This window comes from Neocloeon triangulifer, unplaced genomic scaffold (assembly GCF_031216515.1).
Source record: "Neocloeon triangulifer isolate White Clay Creek 2 clone unplaced genomic scaffold, ASM3121651v1 ptg000014l, whole genome shotgun sequence".
Taxonomy (NCBI): domain Eukaryota; kingdom Metazoa; phylum Arthropoda; class Insecta; order Ephemeroptera; family Baetidae; genus Neocloeon; species Neocloeon triangulifer.
This window is the reverse complement of record NW_026775556.1, coordinates 17,632,014-17,642,152: the sequence shown is the minus strand read 5'-3', so window position 1 is coordinate 17,642,152 and position 10,139 is coordinate 17,632,014. Positions and strand designations below refer to the sequence as shown.

Sequence of the window (10,139 nt, the reverse complement as noted above, 5' to 3'; positions counted from 1 at the left end):
CACTTATTTCTAATCAGTTATTTTTTCTCCTCACTTCGGTTCCAATTGGAAAAATTAATTTAAAAGAATTACTTTTTATATCAATCTTCAACGCTCAAAAATTAAAAAAATATCATAAAACAATGGTTTTCAAGATGTCGCACCAAATATTTGCAGCAAATTAACACAATTAAGGGGGTCGCAATTATTCAAAATAATCTGCTACTTTCACAATAATCTAATTTTAGCAAAAGATCTAGACTTGAAAATATTATTTTACCTGCTTCTCTTATTCTTATCATTAAAAAATTTCTATCTGATAATTAAATTTTTTTAGATCGCTCTTCATATTAATAATTTCTTTAATTTAACGGGTCGTAAGAGCTTATAATATGGGTGAAAACCGAGAATCTACTTATTTGCTGTTCACACGAACCTCTATTTCGCTTTTGCGAATTTTCAGTCGCATTATATGAAGGCCGTGGCCGAAAAATTGGCAGGAATTTGGAAGTCAAAGGCCGCGCACAGTGTGCTTTGTAGCGTCGCTCGTCTCTCGTTGGCGCGTTTTGGCGCGTGCAAAAAGCGTCGGTTTGGTCTTTTGCGGTGTGCATCTGATGTGTCTTTGAATAGTTAAGCCTTTTGCCTCTCCCTCTGTGCGTTTCTCTCTTTTTCACTTTTCCGAGCAGCAAGCGTGACCGCAAAAATGCACGCTCTGCCCTCGCGAAATGAGCTTACGTTCAGCAGCTAGTTTAACTCGAGAGAGGGCAAGCAAGGGTGAATTAAGACACAGCAAACGAGAGAGTCAAAGCTCGTTTTAAGCTGATTCCGACAAATGTACAGGAAAAAAGCGGCTCGTCGAGTTTCTGCTCGTTTAGCGGGAATGTGCGCTTTTTTCATATTTTATAATATTCTGTGCTCATAAACAAGCTTTTAACTTTTTCCCTTCGTTTTAAAAAGGGACGAAGATTTGACGGTCTGGTGCCATTTAGAGTTACTGAGTTATTATTTGATGTATTAACTGTTATCGCACAAAATAATAGAAATGACTTGTAATTAAAATGTAAATAAATAATTAAATAATTAAAAAACCGATGTGTTATGAACCTAAAAATAACAATTATTATTTATAATTATACTTTCTTTACGTTTTGTTGAATATACCAATAATTTATTTCTTTAAAAAGTTACATTATTTAATAATTTTAAATCTTTAATTTCTTGTTTGTTCAAAACCTTTTTCTTTAATAAAGTGTGAAAATTATTTAAAATCTATTAAATATTATATTTACTGGAAAAAAATATAATTAGATAAATTAGATTTTAATGAAAAACTAAAAGTATTATTGTCAATTCAATGACATCATTATGAGATAAGCTCCTTTTGTAAGGACATTAACTTAATCTATTACATATTTCTTCCTGCAGTTTTCCAGCGAGCGTAATTTAATTGTAATTAAATGGCTCAAATTTCAATTTTAAGATAACAACTTCAGTATTTTTTTCCGTTCAAGCAGGCAAAGTATTTAATTAGAGAATATTTAATTTATTTTTTAAAATTTATTTATTTTTGTAATATATAGATTAAAAAATCAAAGTTTTCTTTTTGATTACAATTAATTGACGTTTTGTAATTGCCATTTGATTATTTGTCAAATTTCATGAAAAGTCACATTCATCAATGCTTAAATCACAAATATTAATAATTTGTCACAAAGGAAGATGTTAGATCTTGAGATTGCTTTGTCTCACATCATCTGAGACGGAGCATATCCAATTGTGAGCGGAAAATCGAGCGGCAGCCGTGGTTGGAGGTCTCGAGACAGATTGAGCCCTGAGCCGCCAGCAGCACTATTTTGTATTGTGTTCATTAGCAGACAAGAGTAAATACGAGGGTTTAATTTGCATGAATTGCAATTTAGATGCGCGCGCGCTTGGTGGCAGGCGGACGGCTGCGTTCGGCTCGGCTTTATTCCTTGCAGCGAGGCGCCCATAAATAAATTTGAATATTGCGCCCCGAGAAACGGCGGCGGCGGCGGCTTAATATCGGCGAGAGAAAGCAGCGAGGTCCTTCATATTTATAGGGCGGCTGCTTGCGCCCAACATGCGTGTGTGATAGTAAAAGGTCGTCGGCAGTTGATGAATAATCCAATTACACCGAGTTGCTCTCTGCATGTTTCAACGGTGAAAATCGACCCACTGGATGTGCTGCATGTGTGTATTTGCAGACACACACTTGTCAACTACCGAGGACGAATTTGATTATTTTATTCCAAATCAAATTTAAAAGTTGAGAAATATCCAAGTAAGGGAAAGGCAGAGGAAAGTAAAACAAAAATAACTTTCCGCATTAATTTTGAATTTATTTCCTAGGAGTTCTGAAATCAAAATTAATAAAAAATTAGATTCATTTAATTTTATTTGTGAAGGCAAAATAAAATTAAAATTAAATTTGCAAATCTGCAAGAGATTTGAATTTTCCACAAATTTCAATTTTAAAACGTCTTGAAATTTTTGATGGGATATGAATTTAATGAGAGCGGTCCCAGGGCGGCGCAGCTGCTTCCTCCTGCTTGTCGAGAAGAAGGAAAATTGTTTTCCTTCTCGAATTCGGGGCTCATTTAAAGAGCAGGGCTCAGTTTTGGGCTTAAGAGTTTTACATTCGCATGCGTCGTCTCTCTTGAGAACGGCTTAACATTTCCTCCAGGGTAAATTAACTTCTAGCTTTTGCTGACGCCGCAGCAAAAGCCTACGCTCGCGTTGCAAACAATTTCTCTTTTCCTTTTGTTTGACTGCACGAATATGAATAGCAACATGAGACAGGCTGTATATCCTGCTAATTTGGAGCAGTGAAAACTCGCTTTTGTCTGGAATTCTTATACACAGAAAATAGAAAAAAAAGGTATTTGCTAGAATGTTGCTGTTAAATTGCAATAAAAATTTAATTGAACTTGGAAAAGTTAGGGGTTTTTGGAGTTTTGAGTTTTTTCATAAGGTAATTTTTGGTAAATTTATCACAAAATTGCCTTAGAAATTGAGTTTTGAACGTTTTTAGTCGTTAAAATTGTCACCCAATATATGATTAAATTACTTTGGTAAAGGGCAAAATCTCTTCAAAAGTCGCTAATCCACCGGGCCATGGAGGAAACTGATTTAATAATACACAGGAAGAGCCGTCAGCGTGGTGCCGCTACAAAGGGGATATAAAACTGATAAATTTGGCGGCCGCGCGTTTTTAAATCTCGGCGGCCGAGCAGATTAAATTCAGATCACGCACTCGATAGAGTGTCACGAGAGCTGATAGACGTTTCGCCCAAATTGCAATAACCAGCCTCGCTTCGAAATAATAATAGAAGGCCCTGTTTTTTATCGGGGCCGCTTTTTTCTCGCTCTCTCGTTATATTCAGCGTGTCCGCGGGGACTTTATCTCTCTGCCAGAGGTGCTGATGATGCGTGTGCGCGCATTATGTAAATCACGTTCGCAATGCGCGCACACTTTTTATCTGCGCTGGCGAAAGAGTTGCAAATAAACAGCACCCGCAAATGACGCGCGCGCCAAGAATTATCACCAGGGGAAAAAATTCCGGCCGCGCCACACTAATGAATATTGCGCCAGCCTTGCTATACGCAAAATCCACCTACTTAGTAGTCTCTGTGTAGCCTCTGCCTGCAAATTGGCACAATCTAGAATTTAGATAAAAAATTGTGGAACATTCAAATTCCTCGCATCAAATTATTAATATTTCACCCAAATATTATGCATTTTTTTGACACGTATAAAAAACATTTTTAACTCTTAATTTTTTGCAATCAAGATTAAAATTTAATAATGCACTTTTTTGGCATGATTAAATTACAACTTTTTATTATTATATAGAATAACTTTCTTGTTAGACAACAGCACAATTATTATAAAAATTAATTTGCATAAATTTTATCAAAAGTAGCTGGTTATTAATTTTAAAATGTTTAATTTTGCTTCTAAAAAATTCAATCATTTTAAAATAAAACAAATTTTTTAAATATATTTTATTAAGTTATTAGTAATTTTATTTGATTGTTAAAAATTGGTATGAAATACAAATAAATAAAATAAATTTATTTAGTATACTTGCAGCACACAAATCCAATCACATGCTTTTTATCAAATATACCAAGGTACTCAATTTAGATTTATTTTTAAGGTAAATGTTCCTTGCATTGCATTACTTTGCATAAATTCTAACTGATGTAATTACTTCTAATGAGCAAACTGCGACCTCATAAATATATATTCTGCACTTTTTATTTTACCACTTCAGATTGGTAACAAATTTATAATTAGGTTAATTAATGTTAGAAAGAACTCTTTTAAAATGTCACTAAAAAGAAAAGCGCAGTATAAATTTCACACAAGGTTCGTTGCGTTTTGCCTTTTGCTACTTGCAAAGTAACAAGAGTTTTTACTGGAGCGTTAAATTAGAGCGCACTCGCCTAATTATTAATCGCGCTGGGATTTCGAGACTGAAATTTGAAATTTATCCGCAGTCGAAAAGTCGGATTTTAGAACTGCATGGGTGGTTGCCACGCGATTTGGAGCAATTTCACGGGCGAGTGCGTCTTCATGCGTGTTGCGGTCGAACGGAACCGTGGGGGATCGCGTTGAATTCGGGCAATGCAGGATTGATTCAAATTTCAATTCATACTTTGGTTTTGGGAATTAAAAATTGCTTGCAAACATACTGCTAAATTATTTGATGAATTATTAGTGAAGGCAATTTGGAAGTTGGCAAGGCAAAAACCCTTTGGCAATCGATGAACCGGAATGATCCACTTAATCTGACCAAACCGATTAAAATTGTCAAAAATATTTGACGTGCATAAATTATATTTTAACAAATATACACTGATTTTATTTAATTTCAGCTATTTTTAGAGAAATGGTTTGAAAATTTAATGGTTATGCACCGTGCTTTGCACGGCTGTAGAGCAAGTTGCATAAAACTTAATTTTAACTTTCTCATCAATTCAGAATTCCAAATTTTGACATAATTTGAGTGCAAGATAAGTTTTATTGATGATTTCCGCTTCGTCAGCAGCAAGAGAAATAAAAATAATAATTAGACCGAATGTTTTGGCCGCGTTGCACGAAGCATAGGGTGTTGTTTGTTTGCTTATCTCTGGCCGCCGACACACACTCGCTTGCATGCATGAAGAGCGTCGCGCCTGAAAGGTATGCAGCCGGCCGTCGTAAACAGCAGTGTTCCCTTATCGCGTCCCACTTACGACTACATAAAATAATTATTAAAATGAGGCCGTTCTCGCGCGCACTGCGGGTGGAAAGCGGGTGGATGGACGGCTCGCTTAATGTGGGCGCCGCATGCTCTTCGCTTCGCAGCTCGGTGTTCTAATTACTTCTGCGAAAGATGCAAGAAATTGCAGATGTTGTTTCGAAACATTACTTTAGAAAGTTATCAGTTTACTGCAGACTCTGTGAATTGATATAAAAATAAATAATTGTAAAAATCAATAATTTGCAAATTGAAAGTTTTATTTTTTAAATAAAAATATTCATTTTTATATAATTGTTTGATGTGGCGAAATTTATTTTACTTTCAGCTAAGACGTAAACTGAAATTCATCGGCTTAACTAAATGATCGACTTATCAGGCCCATAATTTCAGGACATGGTTAATTTAAAAATAATAGTTAATGGTCATTCCAGATTTTGAGCGTTAATTTTCCGAAGCTCGAAAACGTTTTTTTTTTTTTTTATTAATTAGATAATTAACTCTGTTTATAGCTTACTTGAATAGTCCTTTGGAAAGGATTAAATTGCTGTTTCTTTTAATTTTAAATTAAACTACAATAATATTGTTGATTTTCTCATTATTTCAAATATTTAAACGTTTTTAGGTAGTTCCATGAATTTTACTTCTGGCTGTTGCTTTTTGCAGATCTCAATTTTTCTGTTACTCAAAAAATGTTTGCTAGTTTCACTTTTTCCCTCTTCATTTACTCAACCAGCACATTCTTGTTTTTAGTTTTAAATTTTTGACAACTATTTCCCCTTAATGACACAAGCACATCTCGTGTTTCCTGGATCCTCCCCGCGGACACCAAACGCAGAGGCACGAGAGATAATCTTGCCTTGCTGTTCTCTTTTTTGTTTGTTCTCCCGCTATCGCACGGGCAAGAGAAAAAAAAAAAAACAAGCCCAAAGCAAAGTCTGCGCGAGGGAGAGACGAAATACGAAATCCCTTTGCCTTTTTTGAAGTTAGTTAATTCTCGCAGCGCTTCAAAAGGGATTAAGAGTGTAATTAGCAACATTTAAAAAGACGCCGGCCGGGCATTCGGTGAAATCTGCGCCAGCAGCCGAATAAAAAACCATCCAACGACGCCAGGCGAAATTTACGGGCCATTAAATTAACAGCAACAGCTGCTTTTTCCAGCGCCGCGCTGGATATTTTGTAACAAAAGCAGCGGCGGCCCCTTCGGCTCTTAATTAAACCAGAGAGTAAGTGAAAGGAAACTTCTAAACAATGCGTCAGACGAAAAAAAAAACTACCTGAAAAAGCGCATTTCATTGAAATTCAAAGTAGCTAAATTTTAATTTTCATTACTTTGGTTTAGAAAAAATTATGCTTATTCTCAAAATAATTTTGATATCCTTACACATAATGAACTTTTCAGAAGTTTTTTTTCCAGATGCACCTGTAAAAATTCAAGAAAAAAGCATCACTTTATTAAAAAACAGTATATTATTATGAAATTTGGAATTTGTTGACATTAATTATTTAAAGGAAAGAACCGGTATTAAATATCCAAGATCAAATTTGAAAAGAAATCCACTTTTCCATCAATTTCAACAAATCTTTCATGGTTGGGCAAATTCAGTTTATAATGAGGCGCCGCAAGTCGCACCAAAATAGCTTTCTTTCTTTTTTTTTTCATATAATTTTTTTTTCATTAGAGCTTTTAGAAATTGTTGTTACGCCGGAAAAAAAGCAGTGACGGATCTCGCCCAAGGAAATAAGAAGCTCTCATTTTGCAATAACGCGCGGCACTCGGCTGTGAAACAATGGCGCGGAGAAAATTCAATTTCGCAGATGGAACAATGGGAGAAATATCACTTTTCCAGCAGCAGCACCACCACTCTGCCGCCGTTCTATGCGTATGTATTATGTTTGTGTGTGCAAAAGAGAAAGAAAAAAAAGGAAAGAGCCGAGTTTTTGTCGCAAAATGATCGTGCGTATAAATATTAGATTTTTCCTCGAGCTCTCTTGCGTCTTGCGGGGAAGTGGTATTTATTTATAGCCTTGAGGGGGATTGCTTACATTGCTATAATAAAAAAGAGATAAGGGATTATAAAAAATTCATTTGTCAGCACAACAGAAATTAATTGCAATTAAACAAAAATATAAAGTCAAATGCTATAATTTTTCCCACTATACATTTTTTTCATTTTTATAAATATATTTTATGGTTTGTTAATTCATTGATTAATTTTATAATTATAGGACAAAAATTGCTCACAAAACAAAAGAACTTAAACTGCCTAAATAATTTTTCTTTAAATAAATTTTTACAAATTGTTTATAATTTTTTATTTCTTAAGATAAAAGACTGATACCTATGAATATTTAATTAATTTGTATCTTTTAATTTCAATTTTTCTTAAAATAACTTAAAACAAAAATTTAAGAATTTTTTTCTGTGCCCTGACTAAAAGTTTACTCAGAAACCTTTTGATTCACGCACATTAAAATTTTTTTGTGATTGTGATAGAAATAGAACAATTATAATTACTCATTTGCATGATTGGAAGCAAAAAACAGTAGCAAAGAGCACAGTTAAATTTTAATTAGAGAATGTTAAATTGAATTTCGCATTGGAGAGATCAATTATTTGCGCAGCAGTCAGAGTCACGCGTGAATTAATTGAAAGTCATTGAAGTTGAATGAATTGCAAACTCATTATTTAATCTAGTTGCAGTGGCGCACACACGTTTCCTCTCTCTGGATTATATTTTTTGCGCTGTTTAGCCGCTGCCGGATGGAAAGCGGAGAGGCGGCGAGTGAAAGAGAGTGAAATTGATGGCTGCAATCAATTGATTTTTCAATTTAGGAACGGCGGCGGCGGCGGCAGCGGTGGAGGCGAGCTAGCTAGCCCAGGTTTTCGGCTTGGCGGTGGTTGTGCCGAGCAGGGTGCCCAGCAATTTGCCAACGCTTGAAATGAACTCGCCGACTTCAGGCAGAAACGACCTCCCGCCCATGGGCTCTAGAAACTGAAACAGATTATGGGTTGAAAAAAAAATGGCATTTAATAGATTTAATGCAATATGAATGGTAATTTATCCTCTCTAATTTCATTTCTTCATTTGGGAGGATGAAACTTGTAAGAGATATTTGCTTTTAATACTTTTAGAGTAAATTTTGAAATTGGCATAAATTTTCGTTAAAAAAATAATATTTTAAATTGAATTCATACGTCATATATTTAACTGAGAAATCATTACCAAAAAATTCATATAACAAGATCTTTTTTAAAGGATTCTTAAGCGGTGTAAATTTAAAAAAAAATCTCTTTTCTTTAAAACCAAGGAGATTTTTACTTATTTGTCTTTTTAAATAAGTTAAATAATTGACAGAAGAAAAAGAATAAGGTTCATCTGTAAAACAATGAAAGAAATAATGAAGAAGAGACGCAGTTCAATATTGCAAATTGAATCACGATCGTGACGTACTAATGAGAGTAGAAAAATCTCAATGCTAGTTAATCCCCTTTGTGAAATATAGGAATTCTATCGAGTGCAATTTCTCAAGTGTCTTCTGCAGCATAGCGATGCATTTGTATATAAATTATTGCAATAAAAGAAGAAGTATATTTTATGGGCGCGCAGTTGCTTCCAATCTTGATCAGCGCTGCGTGTGATCGTGATTGGCACTCGGCTAGTTACCATTTCTTCTTGTTCTGCTCGGCGCGCCGTGGCAGGTGTCAGCTTGTCTTCCGCAGACGCTGACGATGAAGCACGATGAGGAGCAGAGTCGTCATAATCAAGGAGAAGAACAAGTCGGATTTTCGCACACCCACCGCAGACGCAGACGCGTCTCCTGCGAAATGAGTCAAAAGGATTTATTTTAACGGATTCTGTTGGCTTATAGAATAAGAGAGAGACAGCATAGTTAATTTCATAGAATAAAAAACTTAGCAAAATGGCGTTCGTCATTTTTTTCTTAATATCATATATGTAGAGTCTCAAAATGGCAGATCTTACATTCATCAACGTTCATGTACTTTGATATTTTTTACAATTAGTGTACAAATTTAATTGATTACATTACTATACAGAATTTATTTATAAACTCTTCTTTAAATTTGCTTTAATGCATATACTTACTTTACTATATATGTACAATAATGTAAATAAATTTTTGTTTGAACTTAATAGGCTTAATAGATACAAAAAAATTTAATGCTAAAATAATTTTTAAAATACTAAAAATATGTTGTTAAAAAAATATATTTGTTTGAAGAAGTTGACACTCGAGGAGATGATCATGGAAATGAAGATTCGGGCTTTTCCTCGTTGCGAGGAAAAGCCCGAATCTTCATTTCCAAAAAAATATATATTAAAATTAATGATGAAAGTAATAAATTTAAAATGATACATTTTATTGCAAATTACTTTTAAAAAGTTAAAAAGACTAATTAAAAGAATATTAATTTCTATTGATACATTGATTTTTATCAGACAAGTTAGTAGCATAATTTTGAAAAACTTTTGGAGAGAAAATCATTTTTACACATCAACATCAAATAATTTTCATTGAATCTAGGGTATGAACATAACCGAAATACCAAGTGTTAGAAAAGAGTTTGGTATAATCAGCGGTAAAATTCACACTGATGCTTTATAGATGGGCGATGAAACCGATAAAGTGCGCGCCAAAAGTGATTCGACCGCACGCAATTTGCGGCAAAAGCTTTCAACGCGCACAGCGGAAAAATCGACGAATCGCCCTCCGTGCAGCGAGCAATTATCCAAATGTCACCCACCGGTCCGCTAAATTATCGCCGAATTTATTGGCAAATCGATTCCCGAAACTCACCTACGACGATGACGAGGTAAATAAAAAGTCGCATCGAGTTCGAGGGAACCATCGCACAAAAACGCTTCAGCT

General features: G+C 34.6%; 1 long non-coding RNA gene across 1 annotated transcript; it reads right to left on the bottom strand.

Moving 5' to 3' along the window:
- Positions 1–8,158: 8,158 nt before the first annotated feature.
- On the bottom strand, positions 8,159–10,139 carry LOC132201750 (uncharacterized). The gene is made up of 3 exons (XR_009442307.1): positions 10,068–10,139; positions 8,915–9,068; positions 8,159–8,242 (listed from the first exon to the last, which is right to left on the bottom strand). It is a non-coding gene; the product is annotated as an uncharacterized LOC132201750 (long non-coding RNA).